Source organism: Myotis myotis, unplaced genomic scaffold (genome assembly GCF_014108235.1).
Source record: "Myotis myotis isolate mMyoMyo1 unplaced genomic scaffold, mMyoMyo1.p scaffold_m19_p_7, whole genome shotgun sequence".
Taxonomy (NCBI): domain Eukaryota; kingdom Metazoa; phylum Chordata; class Mammalia; order Chiroptera; family Vespertilionidae; genus Myotis; species Myotis myotis.
The window spans coordinates 87,182,485-87,197,185 of NW_023416379.1; the positions used below are offsets into that span (position 1 = coordinate 87,182,485).

A 14,701-nucleotide genomic window follows, 5' to 3' on the forward strand; every position below is an offset into this window, starting at 1 on the left:
TCAACCCTGTGGTCTGGGCTGCTTCTGGGAGAACCCAGCCTTGGTCAGGTGGGGGCTGTTACTATCTTCATTTTACAGATGACAAGTCCCAGGTTTGGGGAGGTTGAGACTCACCCAGTCCCTTACATAGGGGGAGGGCAGAGCCTGTGCTCACAGCGGACACTCCACTCCCCTATGTTGCTCTACCAGGTGGCTTCCCGCAGGCCCTCCCTTCCTCTCCCCCCCCCCCCCCCCCCCCCCTCAGCCTGGCTTAGTCCCACTCTCTGGCTTCTTGCCTTGAGAGGCTGGGGGAGAGGAGCAGGGCGGGTCAGCATCTCTGACTGGGAGAGGGGAGTGTCTCCAGGCCCTCCCTGCCTCTCTGAGTCACCAGCCCGCAGACAGCCAGCCCCTGGGTCACAGACAGAAAGAGAGCGCTGAGCACCTACAGGGCTGGCCATGTAACGAGTGGAAAGAAGTGAGAGCCATTGGGAGTGCTGGGAAGGGAGAGGACTATGCCAGGGCACCAGGGGCGGGCGGGCTCGGAGCGGGGCAATCTGTCCAAGACGTCCTGTTAAGGAGGGACCGTGATCAGACTTCCCGGGACACAGTAGCCCCTATAAAAGCAGGAGGAACCAAGGGGCAAATAGGAGAGGGTTTCTTTCTTTTTTCTTTTCTTTTTTTTTCATCCTTACCTGAGGATATTTTCCCATTGATTTTTAGAGAGAGTGGAAGGGAGTGGGGGAAAACAGAGAGAAACATCAATGTGAGAGAAACGCATCAATTGGTTGCTTTCTGCAGGTGCCCTGACCAGGGCCTGGGCTGGGGAGGAGCCTGCAACCGAAGTACGTGCCCTTGTCCATAATTGAACCTGGGACCCTTCAGTCTGCAGGCCAATGCTCTGATTTCTTTCTTTAAAAAAAAAAAATGTTTTTATAAATTTTTTTTTAGAGAGAGGGAGAGAGAGAAACATCAATGTGAGAGAAACACATTGATTGGTTGCCTCCTGCACATGCCCTGACCTGGGCCTGGGCCGAGGTACGTGCCCTTGCCCATAATTAAACCCGGGACCCTTCAGGCCAAAGCTCTGATTTCTTTCTTTCTTTCTTTCTTTTTAAATGTTTTTATTGATTTTTTTTTTTAGAGAGAGGGAGAGAGAGAGGGAAACATCGATCAATCAGTTACCTCCTGCATAGTCCGGTGACCTTCCAGTGACCCGATGATGCTCAGATGACGCTCAAGCAACGGAGCCACACCAGCCAGGGCAGGAGAGGACTGATGGTGAGCTGTGCTCAGCCTGGGAATGTGGAAAGTCCCTGCTGAGAGTCTCCAGGTAGGGGAGGGATTGGCCTGCCTCCTTTATGACTGTGGAGGGGGGCACGGTGCATGGGGCAGGGTGGACATGATCCCCCAAAGACAAAAGCTACATGGAGAGAACATCTCGCGATTTTCTACTTGTTTGGTTTTCATGACACCTGCTTCTTAGTTTAGGTTCTCCCAGGCGCAGACTCTGAGAGGAGGATTCCAGTGCAAGTAGTTTATCTGGGAAATGGTCCCAGGAAATACCAGTAGGGGAGGGGGAAAGTGAGAAGGAAGGGCAGGAAGCCAGCACAGGGAGTGTCTTCATGCAGGTTATGCTACCACGTGAGCAAGAGGGGCACGGTCCAGCTGGGGACTTCGGAAGATGCGTGAGGCACGCTTCCAGACCCAGGGCAAGGGATTTATCCACCGACTCCCTCTGGTCATTGGCTGAGGGCAGCTTCCAGGCACATGTACTCTCCAGCACTTCTGGCTTGCCTGGAGCTGGTGCAAGAGTGTTTCCCGGGCCAGGAAAAAACCCCCAGGCAAAGAGCCGTGTTGGCAGGCAGCAACCTTCCCCTCTAGGGGTAAGTGCTGAGATACTGGCAGGGCGCCAGCGCCTGCCACCCTCGCCCTGCCCTTCTTCTCCTTGACTTTCCCTTTCCATGTGCCTTGGTGAGTTTGTGTCATTTCCCAACGTTCCCTCTTAAATGCCTGCTGTTCTCAAGGCTTCAGCCTGGACCCATTGCTCCCAAAAGCTACATGTCCTCTTGGGCAATTCCATCTACTCTTGTGGTTCTAACGACCATCTGTGAGTAGGTGACTCCCAGCACTGTCCCTGACTTGGACCTTGCTCCCACCCCCATGTCTGTGAACCTCCAATGGTGGCCTGATCAACATATCCCAGACCAATCATCGTCTGTCTCCACACCCATGCCCCAGCTCTGCATTTCCTCCCCAGGGGTGGCATCTTTTAAGAGTGTGGAGGTGGGCCTGGTACACGATCCACCCAGTCACCTTAGAAACTAGGACTCACCCTTCGGTTCTCCCAATTCCTTCTCTTCACATCCAATCACCAAGCTCTGCAGATGTGGTTTCCAAACTAGTTCTCAGAGTCATTTCCTCCTCTCCACCCCAACGCCCACTGTCGTTGATCTAGCTAGACCTCCATGATCTCTCCCCGGGTATCCCCCAGCCTCCTAGCTGCTGGCCCTCTTCCAGCCTGATCTCCTCCTGACACCTCCCTCCAGCCCATCCTCCACAGAGGTCAAACAGTGCTATCTAAAGTGCCAACGTTGGTGCTGTGACTTGGTGCAGCCACTATTGAAAAGAGTATAGAGATTTCTCAAAAAATTAAAAGTCAAACTACCTTATGACCCAGCAATTCCACTTCGGTATATTTGTGTGCAGAAATCCAAAACACTAATTCAAAAGAACATATGCACCCCTATGTTCACTGAAGTATTATTTACAATAACCAAGATATGGAAGCAGCCCAAGTGCCCATCGATAGATGAGTGGATAAAAAAAGCTGTTGTACATATATGCAGTGGGATATTACTTGTCTATAAAAAAAAAAAGAATAAAATCTTAGCATTTGCGACAGCATGGATGAACCTAGAGGATTTGACGCTAAGTGAGATAAGTCAGACAGAGGAAGACAAACAAATGCCGTATGATTTCACTTATCTGTGGAATCTGAAAAATAACATAAAGGAACAAACAAAACAGACTCATAGATACAGAAAACAAACTGATGGTTGCCAGATGGGAGAGGAATGGGGCACTGGGTGAGGAAAGGTAAAGAGACTAAGAAGTACAGATCGGCAGTTACAGAACAGTCAGGGATGTAAGGCACAGCATAGGAAATATAGCCAATTATATTGTAATAACTAGGTGTGATGCAGGTGGGTACTAGACTTACCGTGAGGACCACTCTGTGAGTTGTAGGTATAACTACTATGTCATACACCTGGAACTAATATATTGAATGTCAACTATAATTGACAAAAAAATTTTAATTAAAAAAAATTGCCAACTTGAACTTGTCATGCCTTGCCCAAGATCTGTTCCCCCAGGGCCAAATTCAAGTACCTTGGCCTGGTGTTTCGGGCACAAAGTGTCCTTTCTTCATCGATTTTTTTTTTTTCCCAATCCTCACCTGAGGGTATGTTTTTATTGATTTTTAGAGAGAAAGGGAGAGAGAGACACATCGAGAGAGAGAAAGAGAGACTTATCGATTGGGTGCCTCCCTTATGAGCCCTGAGCAGGAATCAAACCTGAAACCTTCTGGTGTGTGGGATGATGCTCCAGCCAACTGAGCCACCCGGGCAGGGCCAGGCGTCCTTTGTTAACTCTGATCCCTTGAAACCAGTGGTGGGTGCTATGTTCTCTCCTCTCCTATCATCTGCTTGGAATACCTTCCCTTCCGCTTGCTTTCAGGGCGGACTCCAAGACTCAGCTTCGATGACACTTCCTCTTGGAAGTTTTCCTGGGATGCCCAGATTTGGATTAGGCACTCATGTTTTTGTGTGTGTTTTTAAAAAATATATTTTACTGATTTTTTATAGAGAGGAGGGGAGAGGGATAGAGAGTTAGAAACATTGATGAGAGAGAAACATCGATCAGCTGCCTCCTGCACACTCCCTACTGGGGATGTGCCCGCAACCAAGGTACATGCCCTTGACCACAATCAAACCTGGGACCCTTCAGTCGGACGCTCTATCCACTGAGCCAAACCGGTTAGGGCGCCACTCATGTTTTATGCTTTTGTTTTCTGTGCAAGTATTAGAACATTCACTTCAAGTGGCTTAAACAACAAAGGGACTTGATTGGCTTGTGTAACCAAATAGTTGAGGGGTAGTGCTTGCTGCAGGTGCTGTGTGATCCAGGGGCTTACATCGCTGCTGCTGGGCTCTCTGCGTTGCTAACTTTGACTAATTCTCAGAGCCCTTGGAGGGAGTCCCATCAGTTTCCGACTCCCATTCTGCCTAGTTCAGTCCATTGAACTGATCAAGCAAATGCTGGCTTGTTGGGGCCTGAGGAGAGATTTACTTGCCCTTCCCCCAAACCAACCGAAATGGCCAAGGGCTTAGAGTGTTCTACTTCTGTGGCTGGCAAACTACGGCCACTTGCTTCTGTAGCGGCAGCACTGCAGAGGGCGCAGGCTCCAGCGAGCTTTTCCTGCAACGGGACAAAAGGCAAGCCAAATTTTAGGCCCTGTGAGCCAAGGCCAAACGGAGGATGTTATGGGGGACTTACATAACAAGGGAGAAAACAGATCCCCCCCCCCCCCCGCAATGTTTACTGATGGGATTACAGTTACAATAATAACTAAGTCCAATATTTTTGTCATATTAGTCTACTAATGAGGAGAATGGGATGGGGGGGATATATTTTTTAATTGGGGGTCAAAGTTCATGCTCCCTTCTTCAACTCGATGGCATATGCTCATCTATAAAATCATTCTTAGCTCACAGAGCATACAAGAACAGCAGGACATGGCTCAGGGGCCACAGTTTTCAGACCCCTGATGAAATCAAACCGTTACAGAGCTAAGGGAAGAAACTGTGGGAAGCTGGGAGAGGAGACAGCAGGCACTCCCATGGTGATGTCATACCAAGGTCTTCCCATGTGGAGCTACCCTAGTGATGCACCATTCAGAGTCGGGCTGTGGGGTATTTTGTAAGGCAATTCTCTATCAGACAAGTTCATGTACATCGGGTCCCCTGATCCCGACACCATTCTTATAAAGTACATAGGGCCTTTTTCACAGAGGGGAAACTGAGGCTCAGAGAGATGTAGCCGTCTGGGTTTTCACAGCAAGGCCTCTCTGGAACAACTCTGAGGACTCTAAGACAAGAGCCTGGGACCTGTGCTTAGTAACTGAACAACCGTGCTGTCCCCTGGTTGGGGGCAGAGGCTGGGCCAGCAGGAGGACAGGTGGCCTGGAGGCTGGGCTCCAGCTGGCTCCATGACATCCAGTGTCCAACTGGGACAGGCCTGGTTAACACAGGTGCTCAGTTCTGTCTCAAGAATCTCTGGGGTTCGGCCTGTCTTCCTTGTAACTCCCCACGCAGGAGTTATAACTGGCCTCAACTAGAGAAAAATCAGGCTTCAGGTGAGCATGCCCAGGACCACAAACAAGGAAGCTGACCCCTCCTCTTCCTCCAGCCTCTAGGCCTGGCCTTATGGGGTCCCTGATGAGCACTCTGGTTTCTGCAAGACTTGATGTTGGGAAGACCATGGGGCGGGGCAGGCTGTGGACAGCCCTCAGCAGGACAGTCCCAGCCCTCCTCCAGGGCTGACTGGCCTCAGGCAGGGCCACCAAGGTCAGGGTAGGATCTAGGGAAGTGGTTCTCAACCTGTGGGTTGTGACCCCTTTGGCGGTCGAACGACCCTTTCACAGGGGTCGCCTAAGGCCATCCTGCATATCAGATATTTACATTACAATTCATAACAGTAACAACATTACAGTTATGCAGTAGCAACGAAAATAATTTTATGGTTGGGTCACAACATGAGGAACTGTATATAAAGGGCCAGAAGGTTGAGAACCACTGGTCTAGGGCATGCAGAGGCGGCCAGAGGTGAAGGAAGGTTGCTGGGAAGGTTTCCAGGATAATGATATTTATTTTAAAATATATTGTTATTGATTTCAGAGGTGAAAGGAGAGAGAGAGAGAGGAGAGAGAAGAAGAAGAAGAAGAAGAAGAAGAAGAAGAAGAAGAAGAAGAAGAAGAAGAGAGGAGAGAAACGTCAATGATGAGAGAGAGTCATTGATTGGCTGCCTCCTGCACGCTCCCTACTAGCCAGCAACCGGGCATGCTCCCTGACCGGGAATCGAACCGTGACCTTCTGGTTCATAGGTCTACGTTCAGCCACTGAGCCACACCGGTTGGGGCCAGAATATTGATATTTAGAAACTAAGAGAGTGTGTGTGTGCCAGTACCTACAAACACACGTTCACACATCCTCTGGTCTCCTACTTGTAAGTACACACTCCCACAGTCAGACAGTCACACCCACAACCATCTTCACCAGCAGCATCTCACACACGCACATTCCTGTGGTTCCCCACACTGACTTACACACTCCTGAGCTCACCCCACAGGTGTATACTCACCAGGGATAGTTTCTGAGGGCTGCCATCGCAGAGGACCACACACCGGCGGCTGAGGACAACAGGACTTGATTGTCTCATACCTGGCAATGAAGTCCAAAATCTAGGTGCCTCTGAACTTGTAGGGGAGGATCCCTCCTTGCCTCTCACTCGCTTCTCGCAAGCGTCTGATCGCCCCAGGTGTTCTCGGCCTGCAGATGTGCCCTCTGATCTCTGCTTCCATCTCCACAGGGACACGTGCCCCTGTGTCTTCACAGGGACATCTTTTATTAGGACACTAGTCCTACTGCATTAGGAGCCATCCTACTTCAGTATGATCTCAATTTAACTGATTACATCTGTTATGACCCCATTTCCAAATAAGCTCATATTCTGAGGTGCTGGGGGTTAGGACTTCAGCATATTTTTTTTTCTTTTTGGCAGACACAATTCAACCCATAACAACACCTTATGGCCACAAAACCTCATGTACTTAGCACACGCCCATAGTCACACACAGCTGTACACACTATTTAAAAAATTCCCCCCCATTGATTTTAGAGAGAGAGGAAAGGAAAGCGAAAGAGAGAGAAACATTGATGTGAGAGTGAAACTTTGATGAGCTGCCTCCTGCACGCACCCCACTGGGAATGGAGCCCATAACCGGGGCATGTGCCCTGACCAGGAATCGAACTGGCAACCTTTGGTGCATGGGACGATGCCCAACCAACTGAGCCACACTGGCCAGGGCACAGCTGAATACACTATTTTTTTAAAAATTTATTTTTATTTCAGAGAGGATGGGAGAGGGAGAGAGAGATAGAAACATCAGAGAGAGAATCATCATTTGGCTGCCTCCTGCATACCCCATACTGGGGATGGAGCCAACAACCCAGGCATGTGCCCTGACCTGGAACTTAACCGTGACCTCCTGGTATATAGGTTGATGTTCAGCCACTGAGCCATAGTGGCCAGGGCTCAGCTGTATACACTATTGAAGTCCACAGATGTGCACACTCATACGTTCCCACATTCCCATAGTCGCAAAATCACACCTATCCATATATAGCCCCAGGATCACATGCACACATCACACACGCATGCACACATCACACACACATGCACACATACACTCACATGCATACACTGTCCCCCAGACTCCCCGGCTTACATCCAGCCCCCACATGCCTTACAGTCACTCTCCCTCACATGCCTTCCCGCCCCCCCGCCCCCCCTCCCCCCACCCCCGCCCCGACTCCCACACATCCCCTTGGCCACACTCCGAGGCCACCCCTGGGGGTCATGCTCTGAGACCTGGCACATTCGCAGCCTCACACTTGGCTCATACCTCTCACATCCTCTCCCACCCACACAGTCTCTCCCCTTCTGACTCCTCCATCCAGCGCACCATCCCCTACCAACCCTCAGGGCAGGGAGGCACAGCCGGCCACTGCGTCCACCCCGGCCAGGGCACCAGGCGGACAGCGCTTGCTGTCCGGAACCATGTGTCCCCACAGCCTCCTCCATCGCAGACTCCCACTCTTCCCTCTCAGGAGCAGATAGACAGACAGACAGACAGACACATGCGCACACCCTCGCCCTTGGGCCCCGCCCCCGCCCCATGGCAGCCCTGTTCCTCATTACGGGCCAATGCGCCTGTTTGCTCGCCCAGCTGGAGATGGTTAGAGAGTGATAAATAATGAAAGAGAAAACAGGCTTTTCCCCTCTGCGGCTTCTATTTATGTAACATGTGTCACAGCTCACTCACAGACTTTGTTTCGGAGCTGGTTGCAGGAAATAGTTTATTTTTTCCGGACGGTGGCTTGGGGGGCGGGGTAGGGGGCCTGGGGTTGGGGTTTCTGGTCTCACGCCCCTGGGAGTTTCGGGATCCGGCTCCCAGAACCCCTTCTCCTCCCTCCCCCTCTCCCCGTCTTTCCCTCCCTGCCTTCCCTGACACCCTGGGTTAGACATCAAAGCTCAAGGCTGCCAGACTGGGGTTCTCTGACTCCACCCATTGGGAAGGAGTTGGGTGGGTGAGGTCCCCTCCCAGCTGCTTCTGAAAACCCCCAAACAGATGGGCTTGTATTAGAGCTGGGCAGCTTGAGGCTCGGGCTGCCGAGAGGAGGCCGGACAAGGGGCTTCCTGGGTAGCCTGCACCTGCCAGGAGGGAGGGTCCAAAAGGATTCCTTCCGCAAAGATCCAGGCCTTGTACCCGCCGCACTCTATATCCGTGTCTCTCTGAGGCCTCCTGGTTTTCAGCTGCTGCTTCCCAGGTGAGGTCATGAGGGGCAGGGACCCGGAGGGACCGGCCATGGTCTGCTCGACTGGCTGTGAGAGCCAGGACTTCCAACTCACCCCCCCCCCCCCCCCACACACACACACTGCCCCTTCTGCCGGGGGCACACCCTGTGATAGAATTCTGCTCAGGCAGGTGGGAGTAGTTACAAGGCTGTGGGGGAATGTGAGATGTCAGAGATCTGCCCTGTGCCCCCCCCCCCCGCCGTCCTCCCCCAAACGCTAAGGAGCCCTCTTTGGGGGGATGCTCCAGGGAGGGAAGAGGCAGCAGGGAGCTGCCCTGCTCCCCCAACCCAGTTCGGTGCCTGGCGAGTTGGAAGGGAACCCTGCCTGAGCCTGTCTCTCGGAACGCCAGGCAGGGGGCCCAGCCCTTGCCTGACATGGAGGCCCAGGGGTGTCTCAGGCCACCTGCCAGGGAGACCCAGAGGGACTGCCCCCAGGAATGCGAGTCAACCCTGGAAGCTGGACCGGGTAGCCCCACCTCCTGCCGACTGGAAGAGAGGTGTGTGTACAGGCACCTTGGGGCCGGGTCTGCCCGGTGACCTCAGGGGTTCCCCGGGACTGTCCCACAGGGATCCTGGCTGGTAAGAGAAGTGCTCACGTTTCCAAGACAGACTTGAATGCTGAGCACCTGGGGTCTTGGGTGCTACCTGCCTATTTAGTCCTGGGAGCCCTGTGCTTTGAGGGGGTCCCGGGGGAGGGGGGCTGTGTGTGGGCTCCCTGGGTTTCAGGAGTCTTGGCTGGCAGGAGTGTGGGGAAGGGGTCCCGCTGCCTTGGGCATCTGTTCAGGCTGCAGCCTGGAGACTCCGCAGCTTCCCGAGAGCCCTGCCCAGGATACCCCGCCCCCAGCAGACACTGGCCTGCACCCACGCTCTCAGGCCCCCTCTCAGAAAGACCCAAAGCTCTGGACGATCACGTCCCCTGCAGATGGTGACGTGAATAGTAAAAATCACCCTAAGTCCCGGGAGCTCTGCACACTTGTCCCTAAACGTCACACGGGTCCTGCAAGGAAGCTTTTATTAAAACCCCCAACCTTGTAGATGAGAAAAATGGGACTCAGAAAAGCAGAGTGGCCCTGACCTGTTTGGCTCAGTGGATAGAGCGTCGTCCTGCGGACTGAAGGGTCCCGGGTTCTGTTCCGGTCAAGGGCATGTACCTTGGTTGCGGGCACATCCACGGTGGGGGGTGTGCAGGAGGCAGCTGATTGATGCTTCTCTCTCATCGGTGTTTCTAACTCTCTATCCTTCTCCCTTCCTCTCCGTAAAAAATCAATAAAATATATTTAAAAAAAGAAAGAAAAGAAAAGCGAACCCACCCCCTGCCCAGCTCACACTGCACCCCTTCATGGCTGCCTTTCCCTCTCTCTGAGCACGAGCCGGGGCTCAGGAAGGCCGCTGGCTAACGTGTGCGTACACAGGGGTTGTCTTTCATACACACTGCGCAGGCCCCGCTGCCCTTCTCCAAACCCACCTGAGCTGTGATTTCCCGAAAGCCACCGACACCTCTGCTTTCTCCAAGCCCGAACCCGTGCCGGCCTGAATTCCCCGGCTCCAGCCTCAGTTTCCCCTCTGTCTCTCAGGCCCAAGCATCTGAGCAAGGCTCCCCTTGCTTTGAGGCGGCCAACAGCACTGGCCAGGCTCCTTCCTGCCCCAGGTCTGACTCTCCCTCTGGAAGCCTCTGGGATCCAGTCACCTCCATCCTCCCCTCTTCCTCCGAAATGTCAGGCCTGGCACTGCCCCCCTGCAGCCCCTCTCCCCGCGGCCCCCTGGGAGCCCAGGCTTTGCTGGAGGGCAGCGAGTGAAGCCGGCTGTAACAGAGAAACCTCGGGCTCCTCTTTAGAAGTCCCAGAGGAGGCAGATCTGAGGAAAGGCTGCCGAGAAGGCGCCTGCAGCAATGTCAGCTTGAGAACAGCCTGGCTGACAGGATGCTGAGCGGGGATTAAGGTCGGGATCAGGGAAGCTGGGGAAACGAAGGCAAGTTCCCTGCGCCCTTCGCTGCTGCCACTGCTGCTGCCGCCGCCTCCGCTCCGCTGCTGAGTTTGGCTGCTGAGTTTGTCTTCTTGTTCTCGCTCTGGGAAAGGGGGCAGGGAGGGCAGTGGACAGAGTGAGGCAGGGAGGTGGCGGGGAGGGCGAGAGAGGTGGAGAAAGCAGGCAGCAGGGCAGAGGGCAGAGGAGAGGCGAGGGTGCCAGGCCTCTGGCTCTCAGGGCCCATCTAGGGCAGACCCTCCCTGGGACCATTCCCTGGAGACTGGTGACTGTCCCTAGTCAGCCCTGGGCAGCCAGCCGGACCCCCTGTTACCCTTCTCCTATGTGCAGAGCCTGTCCTGAGTGTTGGGGGCAGGACCAGTGGCGACAGGATTGATGAGGCCCACATACCTCCCGCATGTGAAGGCAACTGTTTCCACCTGCCTTCGAATGCAGGCTCCCTTGTTCTGGGAAAAGGTCATCACCAAGACCTGTCTCATCATTGAAATGTCACCGGAGCCCAGCCAAATGGGCTACAGACTTCCCGTGACACCGCAGTCCCTTGCGTTGTCACTGGCGTGGTGGCTAAGAGTGTGGCCTCTGGTCTCCGACCGCCTGGGTTCAGATTCCAACTCTGCCACTGACTTGCTGTGTGACCTTGGGCAAGGCCGCTAACCGCTCTGTGCCTCAGAGGGAGAAAACAGCGGCACCTCCTTCTGAGGCTGTTGAGAGGATGAAGGGAGTGAGCACGTGAGCAGTGCTAGGAGGAGGCCTGCCACAGAGGACGTGTGCAGTGAGGGTGGTCTTGTTGAGTCGCACGGGCAGAGTGAAGCAGTAGCAGTGGCAACGTGAAGTTAATCACCGGAAAGCTTCTGGGGGGAGGGAGTGTGGGATGGGATTTTGGAGGCTGAGGCTTGGCAGGGGTGAAGGAGTAGATTGGGGGTGAGAGGCAAGCTCCCACGTGCCAGGTGAGTGTGGGGCCTGGGAGGGGCAGGGATGGAGGAGTGTCTGGTGAGAGGTGGAAAGGATGCCTTTACAGGAGCCCCATCTGCCAGTCTTTCTCAAAGGTTCTGCTCTCACTAGGGGTAACACGACTCTCCCAGGCCTGCCAAGGGCGCAAAGACCATGAAAAGATACTGTTTATCATGGTGACCTCCCCAGAATGGGGCTGATTCCAGAAATTCAAGCAATTGACAGAGGCTTCCAGAACTCCTGGGTTCTCTGGACCTGGGGAGGGACAAGGCAGCAGGGAAAGGGGCAGAGACTACATACCTGGCAGCCCCTGGGGTTGAGCTCCTGCTCTGCCACCCACCAGCTGTGTGATTTAGAGCAAATCAATTAGCATCAGTTGCCTGGGCTGTAAAATGGGATAAAGATTGGAACAAGGACGGGTTCCTGGCCTCCCTGCAGCTCCTCCTGGGGGTCCTCATCCCATCCCCTCTTCTGGACACCTGCCACAGGCTGGGGGTGGGAGAGGGGCTGGGTGGGGTTCTGGTAATTGAGGAAAGGGTCTGCTGAGAGTCTGTGGGGAATGCACCTGGCCAGGGCGTCTAGTCTCAGGTGTGGGAGGAGCTCCTGGCGGGGGATGTTACATCTAGGGGCCTAGTTTCTGCAGAAGCTAGTTTCAAAAAACCCCCACCCCTGTCAATAAAAATTATGTATATTTATTATAGAAAATTTGGAAAATACAGAAAAGCATAGAAAAGAAGACAAAGTGCATATAATGATAATACCACCATTCGGAGGCAACCATGGTAAGATTGTCCTGGATATTTTTTAGTTTTTAAAAATATAGTATATGTACATACTCGGAATAGGCACAGGGATGTAGATGACAATATAGGGGACATGGTCAATAATATTGTAATAACTGTGTATGGTGCCAGGTACCCGAAATATCGGGGGACCACTTGTAAAGCATATGATTATCTAACTACTATACTGTACACCTGAAACTAATACAAATAAGAGTGAATGTAAACTGTAATTGAAAATTTTTTTCCAAAAGCAAAAATATTTATATGCACACACACACACACACACACACACGAGCATTCACACGCCTATTCACAATACTCACACATATGCACACACATTGACACACATATAGCTAACTATCACAGCATAACACTATGTCCATATATTTTTAAAAATTTAGAAACAGAATCGTGAAATCATAAATGCATTATCAGTTTGAAGAAATTATTTTATTTCATCAGACAAAATATCGAGAACCTTCCCCCAGGTTATCAAGTATTCTTCTCCAAGGTAATTTGAAATGACTGTGGCGTCCTCCGTCTTTTGGGTACAATGTAAGGCGTATCACTTGATCAGTTCTCAGCTGCTGGTCATCCTGGTTGTCGCTAGATGCTTGCTGTTATAAACAACACTGTGACGAACCTCCAGTAACTTTGCAATTGTTCCTCTACCCGTCTGTCTATCCCCAGGGGAGGGGAGGCTCTCTGGGGCAGGCTCCTCGCCCGCCCGACTCACTAGCTGGGCTCCTGGCTCACTGAGACATCAGTAGTTGCTGATTGCATTGCATGTCCGGAGCCTGGGCTCTGGGCTGAGGGGCTGAAGTGGTGGCCGATGAGGAAGGAGTCCGCCTTCCAACTAGGACACTCAGGTCCCCACTGCCTCTCAGCTGGGCTGACCAGCTTCTAGGAAAAAACATTCCCAAGCCCAGAGCCACCGGCCTTCCTGAGTCCCAGGGAACTGCTGCTTTGGCTCCTCTCTTCCCAGGCAAACCAAAGGGTGCCTCCCCCGCCAGGACCCGCCCCCTTTACACCCTCATCTCGGCCTCATCTGAGTTCTTTTGTGGTGTCTTCCAGCTGAGGGCCCAGCCCAGAGCCCTTTGCCTGCTCCTTAGGCTGGAGCAATGTCGGGCAGCTCCCGGCTCCCCACGAGGCAGCCCCCTCGCCGGTCCCCATTTCTGACTGCACAGCCATGGGCCCCGGGATGTGCCTGCCGCCTCCCGGGCACCAGGGAGCATTTGTCTCTTCTCCCGGAGAGCTGGGCGGATGCTGTCATTCTTCCTGACAGATTTGTAGAATCTTGTATTTTGGAGCTGAGCCCCCAGCTCTCAGCTTTTCAATGGGGAGAGAGAGAGAGAGAGAGAGAGAGAGTTAAGAGACAAAAACTGAGAGGTAAAACTTACTAATTTAATTTAATTTCTCTCCTCAAGCATCCAGCCTCCTGCAAATTTTCTGGTTTTAAATTTTTATCCTTTTTCCCCTTCTCTCTCCCTCCCTCCCTCCCTCCCTCCCTCCCTCCCTCCCTCCCTCCCTCCCTCCCTCCCTCCCTCCCTCCTCTCTTCAGCTCCCACACTCTCCCACCCTCCTGTCCTCATTTCCCCTCCTCTCCCCTTCTTTTTTAAGTTTTTTTTTCTTTTAACTTTCAAGGTCATTCCGGACTCCTAAAGCCGCCAGTCCCTCAGTGAGACATGAGCGCCACTGGCGTCCGTGGCCTCTGTTTCCGTGGCAACCCAGTAACCATTAATTTTCAATTAAAGGAGACAAAAAGCTGGATGACAGCGCTAGGTCTGCTGAAGATGTCAAGAATCTGTATTAATATACAGCAAGAGAGCATAATTGTGTGTCCATCTTCCCGAGCAGCGAAAAATGGAGGGATAATTACCAGCTCGAAAGCCACTCTGTAATTTAGTTCTTACTGTCACCACAGCCCTACACATTAGCATAAATTAAAAGCAGAGTTTATTGTTATCAAAGTGCATTGATATCGCCAGACCCGCTTTCTTCCTTTTAACTGTTTGTCGTGGGTGAGTGACTCCCCAACTCTCGCCGGGGTCTCCCTGGGGTGGGAGGAGTGTGAGTGCAGGGGCTGCTGGGTGCCGGGGTATGAGATCAGGAAGGTCTTGGCCATTTCTCCCATCTTCCCAGGGGCGGGTGGGGACCAGGGCCAGGGCGTTGCCCCTCTGAAGGGGCCTGGGGGTGGAGGGGCTTGGATACGAACCCACCTCTCCGTGCCAGTGCTTTGTGTAGCTCCAGCCCTCCAGCTCTTCCCAGAGGGGGCTGCTGCCCTTTGCGGGGTCCCCCTTCAGTGCCTGG

The 14,701-nt window shown here is 53.0% G+C and overlaps 1 long non-coding RNA gene across 1 annotated transcript; it reads left to right on the forward strand.

Annotated features, from left to right (window-relative positions):
- Positions 1-8,264: 8,264 nt before the first annotated feature.
- LOC118660814 lies at positions 8,265-14,364 on the forward strand. Its single transcript, XR_004969029.1, has 3 exons — positions 8,265-8,648; positions 12,308-12,388; positions 14,036-14,364. It is a non-coding gene; the product is annotated as an uncharacterized LOC118660814 (long non-coding RNA).
- The last annotated feature ends 337 nt before the right edge of the window (positions 14,365-14,701 follow it).